Source organism: Ruditapes philippinarum, unplaced genomic scaffold (genome assembly GCF_026571515.1).
Source record: "Ruditapes philippinarum isolate M1 unplaced genomic scaffold, ASM2657151v2 ctg10897_1_1_1_1, whole genome shotgun sequence".
NCBI lineage: Eukaryota > Metazoa > Mollusca > Bivalvia > Venerida > Veneridae > Ruditapes > Ruditapes philippinarum.
Genome location: NW_026866161.1, coordinates 13896 through 31906, shown reverse-complemented (window position 1 = coordinate 31906; position 18011 = coordinate 13896). Strand labels below are relative to the sequence as shown.

The following is an 18011-nucleotide window of genomic DNA, read 5'->3' as shown; positions in this document are numbered from 1 at the left end:
ACCCAAACATGTAGGTTGCTTTGCACAAACAGTAAGCTTAGCTATGCAGAAGGGATTAAAACTTAAGCTTGACCAGCTATACGATATCATCCGAAGAGTGGTTGCCTTTTCTAAACAAAACACTAGCACAGCTTCAATCTTGAAAGCAACCTAATACAAACTGGGGCTCCTGGAAGAGAAGATTGTAATTTATGTAAATAGAAGATAAAACAAAACCTACGACATGGTCTTCCCTTATTTTGAGAAACAAAAGCAATAAAATTCTATACTGTCTAACAAGGCCATGAAGAAAATTGTCAAAGACATAGTTGCTCTCTGTGTTCAGAAGATGTTTATGTGGCTGAACAACTTGTATAGCTTCTAAATCATTTTAAGGATAGGGGAAGATATGTTTTATTAATCGTATTGATTGCTGTTGCTTTTAACATTTTCCATTATCCTTAAAATGTGTTTATTAGACAATTGCTTATTTTACACGGTTTTTCGATTTCTTTCTACGCCATCAGGTCTCATTGTGCGTAACGTTGCGATTTCGTTGATTTTGACCAATCAGAAGACTCCTTACAAAATACCGAACAGATGATTTACAATGGCGTAGAAAGGAATCGAAAGACCGTTGAGAGGTTTGAAACTCGAAAATTCCGCGTGAATCAGATACTACTGACGGTTATGAATTGTTCCATTTAATGTATTTCTTAATATTGTTTCTTAATATTATTTAGTAAATTCAAGTGATTTTGACCCGTACTCGGTTGACAAACAAACATTAGTCTATGGGTGCGTATCGAATTGTACTAAAAAAGAGAACATAACGTATGGTCTCCAAGTAAAGAAAGTGTGGTCAATAAATTAGAACACAATAATAATAATAATAACAATGATAATAACTTTATTTACCGAAGGTAACACATTAAGACATATACAGATTGCAACATCTTGTTTACAATGCGGCCTTCTAAAATAAAAAAATAAATAAAAACACACACACAAAAGAACACATATCAATCAAAGAAAATATAACATGTAAAAGAAATGATTAAATGGTTTTCACAATTTTAACATATATCTTAACACATATACTGAACATTCATACAATTCATTTTAGTTATCATTAAACATAATACTTTCATCAGTGCATTATTAAAATCTGCAATTTAAAAAGTAAAAATACCTTAACACAGTCAAAAACTTGAAACCAAGACAGACACCCATTATTACAAAACATGATAATAAAATACACATGTATGAATATAAAGAGTGTATTTTGTATATGTAATACACACGGACCGTGCTAAAGTTGATTAAATAAGTATTTCTTGAAACTATTCTTAAATATTGACAATTTTGTTTTTCTTCTTATAGTCAGTTGTATGGAATTCCAAATAACCATGGCATTAAATTGGAATGTGTCATTCAATAATTAGTACGTGGTTTGTAAGCCGAAATTAAATTTTCGTGAGATATCGATCTTAGATTATACTTTTGATTATTTGATATGGTAAGTCAGTCTCGGATATTTTGAGGGGACATATTATTAGGCGGAACTAAATAAAATGAAATTTTGAAAGGGGGTCAGGGGTTATGAAACAATTCGTAAAAAACATCTTGCCAAACATCTAAGGTTTAAGTTTTATTTTGATCTTATTTAAACTTTTTCTTTAAGGTTTTGGTAAGCATTACACTCAACAATCTCTCTAATTCATGTCGAACGAGCTTCTCAGAAACCTTGATGTACAGCCTGGTGCCAGAAACGTTATAGACAATAAGAGCAATCATTAACCAACATTACAGTTTCTTTCATGAAAAGTAGCAAATTGTATAATAAAATTATTATAATCACCGTATTGTTTTAACCTATCGCATTGCTTCAGAGGTTGCATTATCTTAATTCTGTTGCTGATAAAACAATCATATTTTTAAAGATGGTTAATACAGCTTTATATTAGCTGTTGCTAACATTTCGAAGTAAATTCAGGTTTTGTTCAGTTGAATTTGCAACTTCCTATGAACACATCGGCGGATGTTTCAAAATTCCAAAATTAACCATTTTCGTTGTGTCGTTTTGTGCGTAGATTATTTATGGATTATTTATTTTTCTCTGTTCGAAATGGCCGTGTTGAGTGACTTTTAAGATTTACAATATTTTATGACTATGCTAATTGGCATACATGCGTTTTTGTAGTTTATTCCTATTTGTCCTTGTATTTACGACATGTAATAATATTGTTTGATTGAAGTATTGTTTGTATCAACATATGTTAGTTTTGACAAGTACATTTTGTGTAATGTCAGTTCAACTTTGCGTGCAATCTACATAGAAAATTTCATTTAATGTATTTTACTGGTCTAATAATATATGAAGCGGAATCGCGTACAGCATGATGAACTGAACAAAAAGGTTAATTTGACAATATCTCTGGGGCAATAAACGTAAATTCAATAATATAATAGTATAGGATTGCTGTCTATTTGAACCAAAACTGTACCTTTTTTGGGTCGCTGCGCTTGCGCAGAGCGACCCAAAGTTATAAGCTACATCTGAAGCTTACTGCAAACCGAATTTCGGCTGAAATATACATGCACGTAGTAAATAGTTCCGTATGGTCGGTAACAAGTTAGAAAATCCGTACCTTCATTCATTACAGGAGGGTTATCATACATTTTGAAATGTATCATGATGTCGAAAATTACAGTAAATTTGTGCTGTGTACAGAAAAAATATCAATGCGCGATTGACTCACGTGACAGGTCATTGAGGTCAGCCGTGTAGATTCGACTTTCGTCAGTACGTTAATTGATACAGACATCCAGGATATTTTGAAGAAATTGTAAGTTCTTTAGTAATTTTGTCAGTTTCCTCGATTAAAGAGGAAAGACTTTATGAAACTGAGCCACCCGTGTGATCAATTTTTGAAGATTTGTTTGTAACAGGGTAACGATTCGTCACCGTGACGATTCGCCCCACCTAAAATTAACATTTTTAAAATTCATTTGGACTGAAAAATATTTATGTTTTAGCTTTTTTGCATTTGTTTGGTATTCCTTTCTATTTAATAGATAACAGATAAAGGTTTAACAGAACTAACTGTATAGTAATAAATTTATAAATTAATTTAATCTGGATTCTTAATCTTATTTGTATATTATAATATTTAATAATTAACAATAAATAAACTAGATAATAGATTGATGTTATAGATAAGTATCATACAGTAATATTGTTTTTATTTACTCAATCATAGATATTCGTTTCTACAAGCAGATTGTCAAACATTGTATTTTCTATTGTTCTATTAATCTGATAAAATAAAAGAAATTTAGACAATGCAAAGAGAAAAAGTGAAAGGTGTAATATAATCTGGATTTAAGGGGTGCAGGGGAGTACTATGGAGCTGTAGGGGCAGGAAATCTGTGTTGAAGTGGTTATGGTTGTTGATTCTAAACCACTGGCCCCTGCTGTTGGTTAGAAAAATAAATTGAGTTCGAATGGTTTGACCTATTTTACAAACTTTTATTTTTCATACTGTCACCCATCCAATATTATCTCAGTGTCTCTCCGACAAATTAAATTAGTTACACTAATAATTATATGAATACTATTGACCATGGTATTTGTAGCATGGCATTATATAATGGCAGATTGGTGTACCAAAAATTATTGTTTATGTTTACAATGCATATCAAAGAGGAAAAATAGAATCCCTTAAGAACACCCAAAATGACACAATTGAAAATGTTGCAGGCTCGGTTTGTTTGAGGATAAAAAGTTCTGGAAAATGTAAGTTACTGTCCTCGCCCCCTAGCACATACTGGCTTAAAGGCCAATATTGGCCATAATATGCCCCAGAAATGATTTTAATTTATTTTTCAAAAGCCTGTTATTTTTGGTGGCCAGTGGTATAACTTCTAAAAATATACTAAATGGGCAATTATCTGAACCAACTTTTGACTCAGCTGTTGCTTTTTAGCAATCAGTATAGTTAAAGTGATTTAGTATTTTGTATGGAAGTCAAAAAACTACTTTGTTTACATGCAAACAGTAAGGCCTTACATGTTGTAAGTCTGTCCTAGAGGAGGTGTCTGATTATTCTTTAAGGCTTTGGTTCTCACACTGACACTGAGTTCAAATACTTTGCCAAATTCAGTTTTTATAGTCTAATTATTGAAACAATCTAAACCAAAGTTTTGAAAAACAAAGAAAAAAATTAATACACAGAATCTTGATGAACAGTATCCTGTTTGTTTCAGTTCCCCCATTCTTTTTTTCATTAAGGGAACGCACGTTGTATTCTTTGGGAATCATACGCCACTTTTCATGGAATGGCACTAACATGTCACATTGGAGGTTCCATGATCACTGCCATAAAAATACACCTGCTAATGTTTCTAATTTCAAAATTTTACCATTACATGTTTAAATGTTGAATACTGCTTAACCTGGTGCTATTGGGTGTGAACAGCAGCATGCATGCACTTTCCAGTTCTATCCATGAACTGGCTCAATCAAACTGAGTCTGCAGCATTTTCAATATTGCTATTTGGACTTTCCTTTTAGAATTACTGTTTCTCTTTATGTACATAATTACCTAGTATTAAGCTTTAAATGAACAAATAAAGAGACCACTAAGGACAAACACATAATTTTTTTTTTATGCAACAGCTGGATTTTATTTATTTTGCTCAAGCATTGTCACTCAGTAATATTTGCCTGTATTTAAAAAAAGATTCTACAACTAGATTTTTTTAGAAGGTAATACCTGATCCAGAAGTGTTCTCCCACAAACAAGTGCGTGGTTCCCCATTCTGCTCTATGCTAGTGCATACAAAAACGGACGATAGTACTTAGACTATGTATCATATTAAACTTTATTTACATGATGATTAGGGGATTTTCTAATAATATGAAAAAATTGTTGATATAAGAAAAATATATAATTAAATTGATAACATGGGATTTGACTGATTAATTTCACAAATAATCATTGTATTTTATAAACATGAATGATATTATCTGAATGGTAAATATGGTCAACATTTTACTTGCTTTTGATTTGTTCCAATAGTTTGATGCATTGGCCTGTTTTGAGTTGGTATATATACATGTACATGATGTAGCTGATTTGACTATTAAGCCAAATGATTAATTTAGATAACTATAAGTTGGGAATGCTTTATTGTTGATATGAAAATCATATAAATGTTAAATAAGAAATGCATTTATTTCAGGTGTGTGATATAACAAACTGTTGTGTGAGGTTTTTAATTTGACATGGTCAAGACATACTATGATAGTATTGTTCAGTGTAAGTTCTCTTTAAATGTTTGTTTTAAAATAAAAACCCACATTTATTTTATTGAGCTCTGGAAAATTTTGAAACACATATTTGATTTAGTAGTCAAAATTAAAAACAACATTACCCTCATGGAAGTATTTCCCGTACAAAAGCAGTATACCAGCTTTTTTTGCAATAAATGCTGTTGTTTTTCCTTGTGTCCAGAATGATATGCACATACTGTTAAGTCAAATATATTTAGAAATACATTGAAAATTGTATATTTGTGCTATTCTTATTCTATTCTTCCCGATACATGTATGAATCAAAAGCTTGGCAACACTGTTCATTTTATGGACATTTTACACTGTTCAAGTAATCATTCTGGGAAAACAGAGCGAGTGCATGATCTGAAATTTTTGCAAATAGGTTTTTTGCTGAGATCTACATCAAATAGAATATCATTATCATATAATTATTCTTGAAAATTATTTCCAATCCGGTCATGTCAAAAGCCTCAGTGGAGTCCCTTTAAGTAATTCATATAGGACATTGACCTTGAGATGACTGACCATCAAGGTCAAATACTGAATTTAACTTATTGTCATATCATTAAATTTATTTGTTTTGTGTTCGCATATATATTTATAAGAAGAATTCCTTGAAAAATATTTACCTCATTTTGACTGTAAAAGTACATAAATATAACAACCTTAGAATTCAGCCATCAGAGGCCATTAATGCTAAAGGTATAAGAGTCTGAAGTTTACAATATTTATGATTTCTCTTTGGTTACAGAGAGAAACAGTTTTCTTTTTTGTATTTTATTATATTGAAAAATGTATATTTGCTGTCAAGTTGTGTGTAACTAAATATGTAACTAGTACATTTTACATTATTTTCTGTTCTTAGTAATTAATCTATAGAATAAGAGTATAGGTAAAAGAATCTCTGGTAAACAATATTGAAAATCTTAAAAGCACATATAATGTGTCAGAGATTTTGTAATTTTGTAATTCTTTAGAAAGATCAAACATGTGTTCAATAATGTTTTAATGATGTATTTACTATTTAGAGCATTGTAAATGTTTAACAACTGAAAAGAGTAACACTGAACAAACAGTAATTAATGTGTTGTAAAGGTAGCAAAATGTGAGCAGTATTATTTTGACTTCCATACAAAATACTAAATTAATGTAATTATACCAAGTGCCAGATAATTTCTCTACATGTACATGGTCAATGAGTACATGTAACTATTTGAGAAGTGCAACAAGATATGTAAAAGGAAAGTTTCAAAAATAATTTTTTTATCATTTCTAAGGCTTAATGGACCTTTAAAGTTATTATTTAATATATATTTAACACAGATATCATATGTGCAGAAAAATTGTGGTTAAATGATATAACTTGCTTGTTTAATACTGATTACTTGTGCATGATCTTTAATATAAGACATTAAATTTTGTTTTGCTTTTTTTTAGATTACTTCTGTCATGTTACTGTTTGATAACAGTTAAGGTACAGTAGGTTCAGACAAGTTATATACATGTATACAGGACAAGACAGCTCAAACTGGCAGTTTGTTATAGCAAAAAGTGATGAAGTTTCAGCCTAGAAGTCTTCATGATGATGATGGTGATGATCCTAGTTATAGATTCTTTGTAATTATCTGTAAGGAAGGGGTTTCTGCTGCAGAGAAGAAAAAAATTCATGCAGGTTAGTCATTTTTTCAATAATTAATTAAGGTCTGTTGTTGATTGCATGTCAATAAAGGTCTTTCCTAATATCATAAGGTTCTAAGGTATGTCATCTTGTGGTAATAACTGATCCCTTAGAAATTAATTACAGTAATCAAACTTTTTAAACATGTTTACTGTAATCACTTGTTGCATGGTGCATATGCCTGAAGTCCAGGATTTTGTGACAAATATCATCATGTTTTACTATTAGATTATGTGGAAAAATGATAAATGAATGAATTACAGTTTTAGGGTTTTTCCAAATTTTCAACTTGCACCAATGTTGTTGTACATAGGGTTTTACTTTCTAATGTTTGACTGATATCATTGCAGACCTTTACTAATTCAAAATCATGACAAAGAATTTAAAATTAGAAGTCTCCTTTCCAGAATTACATTAATTCATTGTAGGACTAGTAATCATACAAAAAATATATATTATTGTAAACATGTTATACTAGAAAATTAAAAATTGAAATGTATGCTCATAGTGAAATGATCCATTCTAAAGTTAAATTTTCAATTATTTTTCTGAAGAACAATAACAGATTATGCCCTGCTTCTAGTTTCTTGTATTTGAACAACTTATGCTGTTTAATTGTTTTACTAAACCTTGCTCCCACTTTGCAGTAAGAAGTTGCCCACTCTGTTCAAATGAAGCTGTCTGAAGTACCCAGTAGACAATGTACTATTTCTGGAACAACTTAATTGAAGTGAAGCTTACTATGTGAAGGAGTTATTTCTGTATTCAAAAGGAAACTTCAGCATACAGAATACCAATTGAGGTATAGTAGTCCACTTTAAATTTTTACTTTTAATCATCTAAAGAAAGCATGAGAAATAGGCGATAATAATTATTTTCCTGACATCAGAATACACTATGGTTCTGCTTGCAGTTAGAAGTGATGTTCTATTCTTGTAAAGCAGCATTAATTGAAACCAATATTTGTCCTGTCATTTAATTGAAAGTAATTGACAATATTCTTGTTTGTTTTTCAGCAGCATTTGTAAAGTTAATTTAGTTTGAATATCACACCATCCATTGCTTTTGATTTTCTTGTGACCAGAAACTAGCATTTTACATAGTGGTGTAAGCTAACTATGATAATTCATGCAAAGATATGATAAAAATTTTTATAGAAGAAATATGTCTTCGATTTACTGGTAAATTGTTAAGTATGGAGCACATTGTCTTTATGATGTGGAATATATTCAGTGCCAGATAAACAATTACTTGCAACGTGACAAATATATTATTGTTACGAGCCAGGCGTAACGAGAAAGAAAAGCCAGCAACAAACTTGTAACAATAACAAATTTATTACAGAAAAATTATTAAAGAAAAATAAAATAACAAATTATCTTTACAAATACCTGAAGTCCAAATAAAAATTACAAATGTCTAGTCTGATCCTGGAATGATCCTTTTTCAATAGCACAGTTAAATCCAAGTTAAATCCAAGAACACTTTAGAATAAATTCCCACAATAAAATCCACAAGAATAATTTATTTTAAAATCCAAGCTCCAATAATTCACTTTATATCCAAGTTGAATAATACTCCAAATATATTGATTTCTTAAAAGGTAACTGATGACTTAATAGATCACTGATGACTTAAAAGGTAAAGGTAATGAAAAATGTCAATCTATATATATTAACTAAGAAGTTTCTAGAATAGTCTTCCATTTACTACAGTAATCATAATCTAGCAACTTCACCAATAAAGATCATTCCAGAAGTTTCTATCTAAATATAATGCATGAGTTTTCTACAATAGTTAAGAACGTTCTAGTACATACATGTAGTTTATGTTCTAAAAATAGAACAATGATAATATTGGAAATACCAACTGGTCAGATACAAACTATATACATGTAATATGTTGCATACATAACACTTCCCCTCTTCAAGAAAAAGAAATATGAATGAAATGAATATTTCTTTTACATAAATTCAAACAATGTAACTAACAAATAACATAGGAGAAATGTTAAACAATTTTATACATTCATATATATGTGTATTACAAACAATAGCAAACAACAACAACAAAAAAATAACCAATTATATCATATAAATGCTATTAAACAACAACAAAAAATAATCAATCATATCATATAAATGTTAAATTTAAAATACTGCAAATAACAGTTTTAGACACGTGAAAGTGCATCAGGGATCAAATTATCTTTCCCTTTAATGTGTCTAATGTCAAGACTATATTCTTGCAAAAATAAGCTCCACCTCAACAACCTTTGATTTTTTGTTTTTAAGTTTATGCAAGAAAGTGAGGGGATTGTGATCACTAAAGACAACAACAGGCAACTTTGAAGAAGTTAGATAAACTTCAAAATGCTGAATAGCAAGAATAAGAGCAAGGCACTCTTTCTCTATAGTAGAGTAATTTTTCTGATGTTCATTAAACTTTTTAGAAAAGTAACAAACAGGATGGTCAACACCATTGTTGTCTTCTTGGATCAATACACTTCCAGCACCTATGTCACTAGCATCTACAGCTAACTTAAAGTTTTTATTAAAATCTGGTGCCAAGAGAACTGGTGCACTCTTAAGTATGGCTTTCAGGCTGTCAAATGCCATTTGACACTTGTCATTCCAAATGAATTTGTTTCTTTTCTTTAGCAAATTTGTCAATGGTTCTGCAATAACCGAAAAATTATTACAAAATTTACGATAATACCCTGCCATACCAAGAAATCGCATCAGTTGTCTTTTACAAGTAGGCACAGGAAATTCAGAGATAGCTTTGACCTTAGCTTCTATTGGTTTAACTTTACCCTGTCCCACTACATGTCCTAAAAATGTTAAAATTGCATGACAAAATTCACTTTTTGCAAGATTAACTGTCAATTTAGCATCACTAAGTCTGTCGAAGAATGCTCCTATTGTTTTGAGATGTTCCTCCCATTCATCAGAATAAATGATTGCGTCATCAATGTATGCGTCACATCCGTGTAGACCAGATATTACCATGTTTATAAGTCTCTGAAAAGTTGCTGGTGAGTTTTTCATACCAAAGGGCATGACTTTATATTGATATAAGCCGTCTGGAGTTACAAAGGCTGATATTTCTTTAGCTCTATCAGTAAGTGGAACTTGCCAGAATCCTTTTAGAAGATCAAACTTTGTTACATACTTTGCTTTTCCAATTTTGTCAATACAGTCATCAATTCTTGGTATAGGAAATGAATCAGTTTTTGTTACAGAGTTCACTTTACGATAATCTGTACACATTCTATATGTTCCATTTGATTTCGGTACAAGAATACATGGAGAGCTGTAACTGCTTTGACTTGGTTCAATAAAGTCATTATCCAATAAATACTGAATTTCTTGTCTTAGGTACTTTTGTTTTATAGGATTCGTTCTATATGGATGTTGTTTTATTGGTTCAGAGTTTTCAAGAATGACGTCATGATGTATTTTATCAGTCCGTGTGGGAATATCAGGAAATAAATGTTCATATTCATTAATAAGCTTTTTCAGTTCATCTCGTTTCGACGGTTCTAAATGAGCAAGTTTTTCATCCAGATTTTTCAGAATATCAGAGTTTTCAAGCTTTGCTGAACCAGGATCAGACTTTTCAAAATTTTCACACCTATTAGATTCAATTGAACATTGATTTTGTGGAACAGAGTTTACAAAAGATATAGGTTTACTAATTTTGCTATCTCTATCAATATATTCTTTTAACATATTTATGTGACACATTTGTTTTTGCTTTCGCCTCCCAGGAGTATTAATAATATAATTAAGGTCACTGACTTTCTTTTCAATAGTATAAGGACCAAAGTATCTTGCCTGTAATGGTTTTCCAGGTATAGGTAAAAGAGCAAGTACTCTATCACCAGGGTTAAAACTTCTTTCCAGAGCATTCTCATCATACCTTGATTTCATTTTACTTTGTGTTGATTTTAAATTAAATTTAGCTAACTCACATGCATTAGTCAACCTATTTCGAAAATCTGATACATACTGAAGCAAATTTAAAGATATGTCATCTTCAGACAGGAATTTCTCTTTTAGAAGTTTTAAGGGTCCTCGGACAGTGTGACCAAATACTAATTCAAAAGGGCTGAAGCCAAGAGATTCCTGAACAGATTCTCTTACAGCAAATAACAATAAATGGATGCCTTCATCCCAGTCTTTTTCAGTGTCAAAACAATATGACCTTATCATATTTTTCAGAGTCTGGTGAAATCTTTCTAATGCACCTTGACTTTCAGGGTGATAGGCTGAAGACCTATATTGAGTAATTCCTAACTCATGCATGACCTGCTGGAAAATACCAGACATAAAATTTGACCCTTGATCAGACTGTACTGATTTAGGTAAACCAACAAATGTGAAAAATTTCACAAGAGCCTTGACAATAGTTTTGGCTTTAATATTTCTTAAAGGAATAGCTTCAGGGAAGCGCGTAGAAGCACACATAATAGTTAATAAGTACTGAGAACCTGATTTAGTTTTTGGTAATGGACCTACACAGTCAATAATAACTCTACTAAAAGGTTCATCAAATGCAGGAATAGGCTGTAAATGAGCTTTAGGTATTGTCTGATTAGGTTTTCCAACCATCTGACAAGTATGACAAGATTTACAGTACCTAGATACATCTGCTTTAAGGCCAGGCCAATAAAAATGACTGAGAATTTTATGGTAGGTTTTATTAACACCTAAATGACCTGCCATGGGTGTTTCATGAGCCAAGTGTAATATTTCCTGGCGATAAGATTTAGGGACCACAATTTGGTGATTTACAGTCCACTCCTCTTCAGCAGGGACATCGAGCGGTCGCCATTTTCTCATTAAAATCCCATTCTTTTCATAATAACAAACAGGGACTTGTAAAGCTTCATCTTCACTATAAGATAGATAAATATAGAATCCCTAAAGAAAGCCCAACACGGCAAAATCGAAAATGTTGCAGGCTCGGTTTGATTGAGCCTGTTCATGGACGGTACTGGAAAGTAAGCCTTTTGAAAAAGGACTGAAATCTCAGGATCATTTTGTTGTTCCTGGATAAGCTGTGACCTTGACAGCGTGTCATGACCTTGATCTTTAGATCTTGGTGTAGAAAAGTCAGATATTGAAAAATCTGTCTGAGTTTCAGGCAGAGTAGGAGTGAGAGAAAAATTTATTTCATTATCAAAAGACTGACCTATAAAAGTATCAGCTAAGTCAATATCTGAACAATAATTGTCTTCTTGAATGGCCTTCTTAGCCATAGCTCGAGTAACTGCACATGAAGGGTAAAGGTCAGGAATTTCCTGCTCAATGGGGTCAGGTATCTGATCCACACAAGGAGTGTCAGTTACAAGTGGATTTACCACTACCTTATCTCCAGCTAAGTCATTACCTAGCAATAAATGAACACCTTTAAAGGGTAAGAAAGATCTTATACCTACAGCCACCGGCCCAGTTACCAAATCTGAGGACAAATAAATATTATGGAGAGGGACATTAGAAAACCCACACTCTACACCCTGAATAAGGACACTAGATCCAGAAGAAGTCTTCTCAGAAAAAGGCAGTGTATCTGCTAAAATAAGAGATTGAGAAGCTCCTGTGTCTCTTAAAATTGTAATAGGAGTAGGTGGGCAAGTATCACCGATAAGTGACACGGAACCTTCATGAAAGGAATGGTTCATAAATCTCCATTATAGAATCAGACTTGGGTTCTTTGACCTTCAAAATTGCATTGTTATCAATACAAGACTGAGGTTCAGACCTTGAAGTGGTAAGACCTGTGGGTTTGGCCTCATCACGTTGCTGTTGCCTCCTTTTTAAGGTAAAGCAATCAGAAATAAGATGTCCAGTTTTCTTGCAATAATTGCATGTAGGACGAGATAAGGGATTATGACCTTTATGTTCATCAGATGACTTTGGTTTGGGAGTATTTGACTGACTAGATGAACCAGATAAATTACCAGAACTGAACTTGGAATTAAAATGTGAGGGTGTGGACTTCCCTTTATTTATAAATGAGACTTTGTGGGTTAAAGAATAATCATCAGCTAGACGGGCAGCTTCTTCTAAAGTTTCTACCTGTTTTTCATCTAAAAAAGATTTAACATCAGAGTGAATACAACGTTTAAACTCTTCAACCAACATGAGCTGTCTGAGCTTTTCATGATTTTTATTAATTTTCTTAGATAGACACCACCGATCAAAAAGTTGTTCTTTTTCTCTTGCAAATTCGACATGGGTTTGACCAATTTCTTTCTTAGAATTTCTGAATTTTTGCCTGTAGGCCTCTGGTACTAACTCATAACCTTTCAGAATTAATTCTTTTACATTATCATAATTAGAGCTTTGTTCAACAGTAAGTTGTGTATAAATTTCACGAGCTTTACCAATTAAGACGCTCTGTAAAAGTAATGTCCAGTGCTCTCTTGGCCATTTTAAATTTTCAGCAACCTTTTCAAAATGAAGAAAATACTTATCAACTTCTTTTTCTTGGAAAGGTGGAACAAGCCTAATATTTTTAGTGACATCAAATTTTGAATTTATTCTATGTTCAAACTGATTTGCTCTCTCTTTGATTTCTAATTCTCTCATTCTTAACTGAAATTCTCTCTCTTCTCTTTCTTTTTCTAATTTTCTCTCTTCCCTTTCTTTTTCAAACTGCCTTTCCCTTTCTTTTTCTTCCCTTTCTTTTTCTAACAGTAACTGCCTTTCTTCCCTTTCTTTTTCTAACTGTCTTTCTTCCCTTTCTTTTTCTAATTGCATTTTTTCTAGTTCAAATTTAAATTGAAGTTCAAGCTCTTTTATCTTAATTTCAGAAATTTCAGAGTGTTTTTCAACAATGTGAGAAAGTGCATCTTCTCCAAAAATATCTTCATCCACAAAATAATGAATCAGAAGATTTTTAATTTCTTGTTTACGCATTGAAGATTTAATTTCTGATAAATTATACTTTTTTGCAAGATCGAGCAAATCAGTTTTCTTAGCCAAATCTAATACCTCCTGGGAAGGTTCAGCTACAAACTTTTCTAAATTAAAAGACATGACTGCTTGTTGCTGGTTTTAAACTCAGAAAGTGATGTGTTTCAAAAATTTCAAAATTGAAAGGCACACTTAATAGAACAACTATGATATCAACTCAAATGAGTAAATACGGTAATAATAAAATGTAAAGTAAACGGTAATAATTTCCAATATTGTAGCCAAAATAAATATTCAATCCCGGACGAGCCCCCAATTTCTGTTACGAGCCAGGCGTAACGAGAAAGAAAAGCCAGCAACAAACTTGTAACAATAACAAATTTATTACAGAAAAATTATTAAAGAAAAATAAAATAACAAATTATCTTTACAAATACCTGAAGTCCAAATAAAAATTACAAATGTCTAGTCTGATCCTGGAATGATCCTTTTTCAATAGCACAGTTAAATCCAAGTTAAATCCAAGAACACTTTAGAATAAATTCCCACAATAAAATCCACAAGAATAATTTATTTTAAAATCCAAGCTCCAATAATTCACTTTATATCCAAGTTGAATAATACTCCAAATATATTGATTTCTTAAAAGGTAACTGATGACTTAATAGATCACTGATGACTTAAAAGGTAAAGGTAATGAAAAATGTCAATCTATATATATTAACTAAGAAGTTTCTAGAATAGTCTTCCGTTTACTACAGTAATCATAATCTAGCAACTTCACCAATAAAGATCATTCCAGAAGTTTCTATCTAAATATAATGCATGAGTTTTCTACAATAGTTAAGAAAGTTCTAGTACATACATGTAGTTTATGTTCTAAAAATAGAACAATGATAATATTGGAAATACCAACTGGTCAGATACAAACTATATACATGTAATATGTTGCATACATAACAATTATATTTTCAGATATTTGTAGCTTCAGTTATGGGAGAACATAAGATTAATTGAACTGGAATCCCTTCAGACGTTGACATAGCTAAATTCCACAGTTTCAACTATAAATGGACATTGAATAATTATACATTGGTTTTATTTTATACATGTATCTGTTAATATTTTTGTTTTCAAATATTTCCCAATATTGTTAATTTTGGATAATATAATGCCACAGAAAACTTGTCGGTCTTGGAGTATGGCTGTTTAACAAAAACACTGCAGATTGTTCATCAGAACAATGAAATTACAGTTTTGCTCATTAATGAACTAATTTACATAAATATATAATTTTTGTAAGCATGAAGAAATTTGGAACATATCATATAATGGATATTTGTTTCTTTTGCATGCAAGATCCAAATATATTTCATAGAGTGAACAGCAGATTAAATATTTTCATGAATGGCATTGAAAAACATATATTATGTATTAGTATAACTTTGCCACAATGTTGGTAAATGGAGGCTGCTATTTTACTGTGACTGAAAGTAGTTCAGATATGACGCCTTATGATGTCCGAGGTTTATAGCCCATCATACAAGCCAAAGAGAGCAGATTTTTTTTCTGTGTAGATTCATTAATTTTCAATGTTCATAACTGAAAGTGATTCTGTCATATTTCCTGAATTTGTTTAATTTCCTTCCTGATTTGCAAATATTAATTATCTACTCTTTATTTATCACATTTTTCTGAGAAATAAATGTTTTTCCCACAAAATTTCTGTTTGTTTATAGGCTTTTCATCCTCATTCAAATAAAGTCTGGCTACTTTTGAAATTATACTTTATTGTGAAATAATCTAAAAGTAATGTCATTTTTTTTCTGAAAAGCATGTTATAAGTTATGGTGTTCAATTGATTTCTGAAGGACAACTTATGAAGGAAATGAAGTGTGTTGATACTTGCCATGTTAGTATCAAAAGACAGATTTAGTTCAATTTTGGTCACAATAAATTATTTTTGATGCAGTTATGCCTCTTTTTAGCTCGACTTTTTCTTTTTAAAAAATAGAGGTATCGTAACAGTCATGTTGGCATTGCCGAGGTTATCCACAAACTTGTATTTTGATCATTACTTTTTAGCTCACCTGAGCACAATGCTCATGGTGAACTATTGTGATCCTCCACCATCAGTTGTCGTGGGTCGTCAAAAATTTCTTTAAACAAATCTCCCCAGAAACCAAAGACTGCACAGTAACCAAACTTTGTACTCATTCACAATCACTGAAAGTTTATCCCTGATGGAACACTTATTACTAGTATACATATAAACAGAAAGATTTTTCAACCATTTTCTTTTCGAGTTGTTTGAACTTGATAACTTGAATATCAGATTGATAATAACTATAATCCCCAAGAATGAGCATGTTTTTCATATGCCTTATAAGTAGATGAAATTATCAATGCTTAGTCATTGTTAATAGAGGACTTGGTTATCTACTACCAGCTTCTGCTTCTGTCAGTAGTGTACTCTTAAAATTTATTCAACTTTCAAATTATTATTTTAGGATATAAAGCAGTTTGGTTTTTCGATCTCAACTGAACCACTTGAGAAAAAATACTGGTTTTTAGTACTTTTGATAAACCGTGTTGTAATTGTTCGATATCAATGATAAATCATCCTGAATTAAATCAAATGGCAAATATTGCTCTTTCCTTTGTACTCAATCATTTCCACTTGAATATGACATGAACATTTTCAAAAAATTTGCAAAAGGACATGATTTGGCCTTTCAAGTGATCACCAGCAATATAATGTCATATAAATTTGTCAGCGCAAGCGACCCTCCAGTGCTTTCAGTGCTTTGATTTAATTATCTCGGCATCTTAACATCATGTAGTTAACTGCTACACAATGAAAATTTCATCTGAAACCTAAAGGGTGTATTCAAAAATGAGACATGTGGATTTGAAGATTAATTAGCTTAATCAATGAAACGGATATCACACTAACTTTAACAATTCCGAAGACATTCATAAATGTCCTCAGAACTAAGATAAGGCGATTATTTTTTTGTGGTATTCGGACAACATATTATAGGATTATGATATTTGTGCAACAGAAGAACAAAAACACACACAAAAAAGAAAAAAAAGACACATGATTCTTAAATAATCCGCAGTAAAAAAAAATCGCCGGTTTAATCGTTCATGCTTTACAATCTTTTACGACAAATTATTGATGTGTGCTTGCAGTATTCTTAAATACAGACTAAACATGAGTTTGACGAGTTTGTAGCTGTAAAAAGCCAAATTTGAATCTCATGATACATTGTAATCACTTTTAATGAACGTTTGTTATGATAACTCAAGTTGAGTTAAGCAGTCTACACATTTCAATAGGATGATTATTATTAAGGACAACCTGAAATTATATGACAAACAAAAGGCAAGTGAACATCATAATCAATATAAAATGCAGAAGATTCAAATACATTTGAGAATAAAAATTGTTCTGTACGCAGAAACTGTACCAAGCTCTGGGAGTACTGTGATAAATTATATTTGATAAATTTATCAATTTGTATTTACGCTAGAATATTTATGTCAGTCCGATATCGAGATAAGTGACTGCTGATAGACGATTCAAACATGCATATACCCCAATGTTAACGCCGAGAAATGTCTAAATCACTCATTTCTTCTTTCTTTGAGTAATTTATCTCAAGGGAATTTTTACGTCCGACTCGCAGACGGACATTTTTACGTTAACTTTATTATATATATATTACTTTGATGTACTTTCGACAAACACTTTTAAAACCAATCTCTTTAGAAACTTGCTTTACCGTTATGCCCGCAATGTCAGCATGACCTTGGCATGCTCCTCTAGCTCCCTTAAATACTGAAATATATTTTTAAAAATAAGGTATGTATCGTTTCTGTTTGACTTAATTGCATTGTAAAATATTTGTTTGTCTTTATCCAGAAACAATGACGTAAATTATAAAACAAGTACATTTGCAAAATGACCTTGTCTTTGTTATGCTCTTTAATATTGATAACTTGTCATATATGATTATTTTGTGCCCAAAAGACTGTTTTTTTTAATTAGTCGATTAGTTTAGTTTTATGATAGGAATTT

The 18011-nt window shown here is 31.4% G+C and overlaps 1 long non-coding RNA gene across 1 annotated transcript; it reads left to right on the top strand.

Annotated features, from left to right (window-relative positions):
- The first annotated feature begins 2514 nt into the window (after nucleotides 1-2514).
- On the top strand, nucleotides 2515-16075 carry LOC132731500 (uncharacterized). Its single transcript, XR_009625901.1, has 5 exons — nucleotides 2515-2828; nucleotides 5227-5303; nucleotides 6758-6992; nucleotides 7646-7800; nucleotides 14900-16075. It is a non-coding gene; the product is annotated as an uncharacterized LOC132731500 (long non-coding RNA).
- Nucleotides 16076-18011: the final 1936 nt, after the last annotated feature.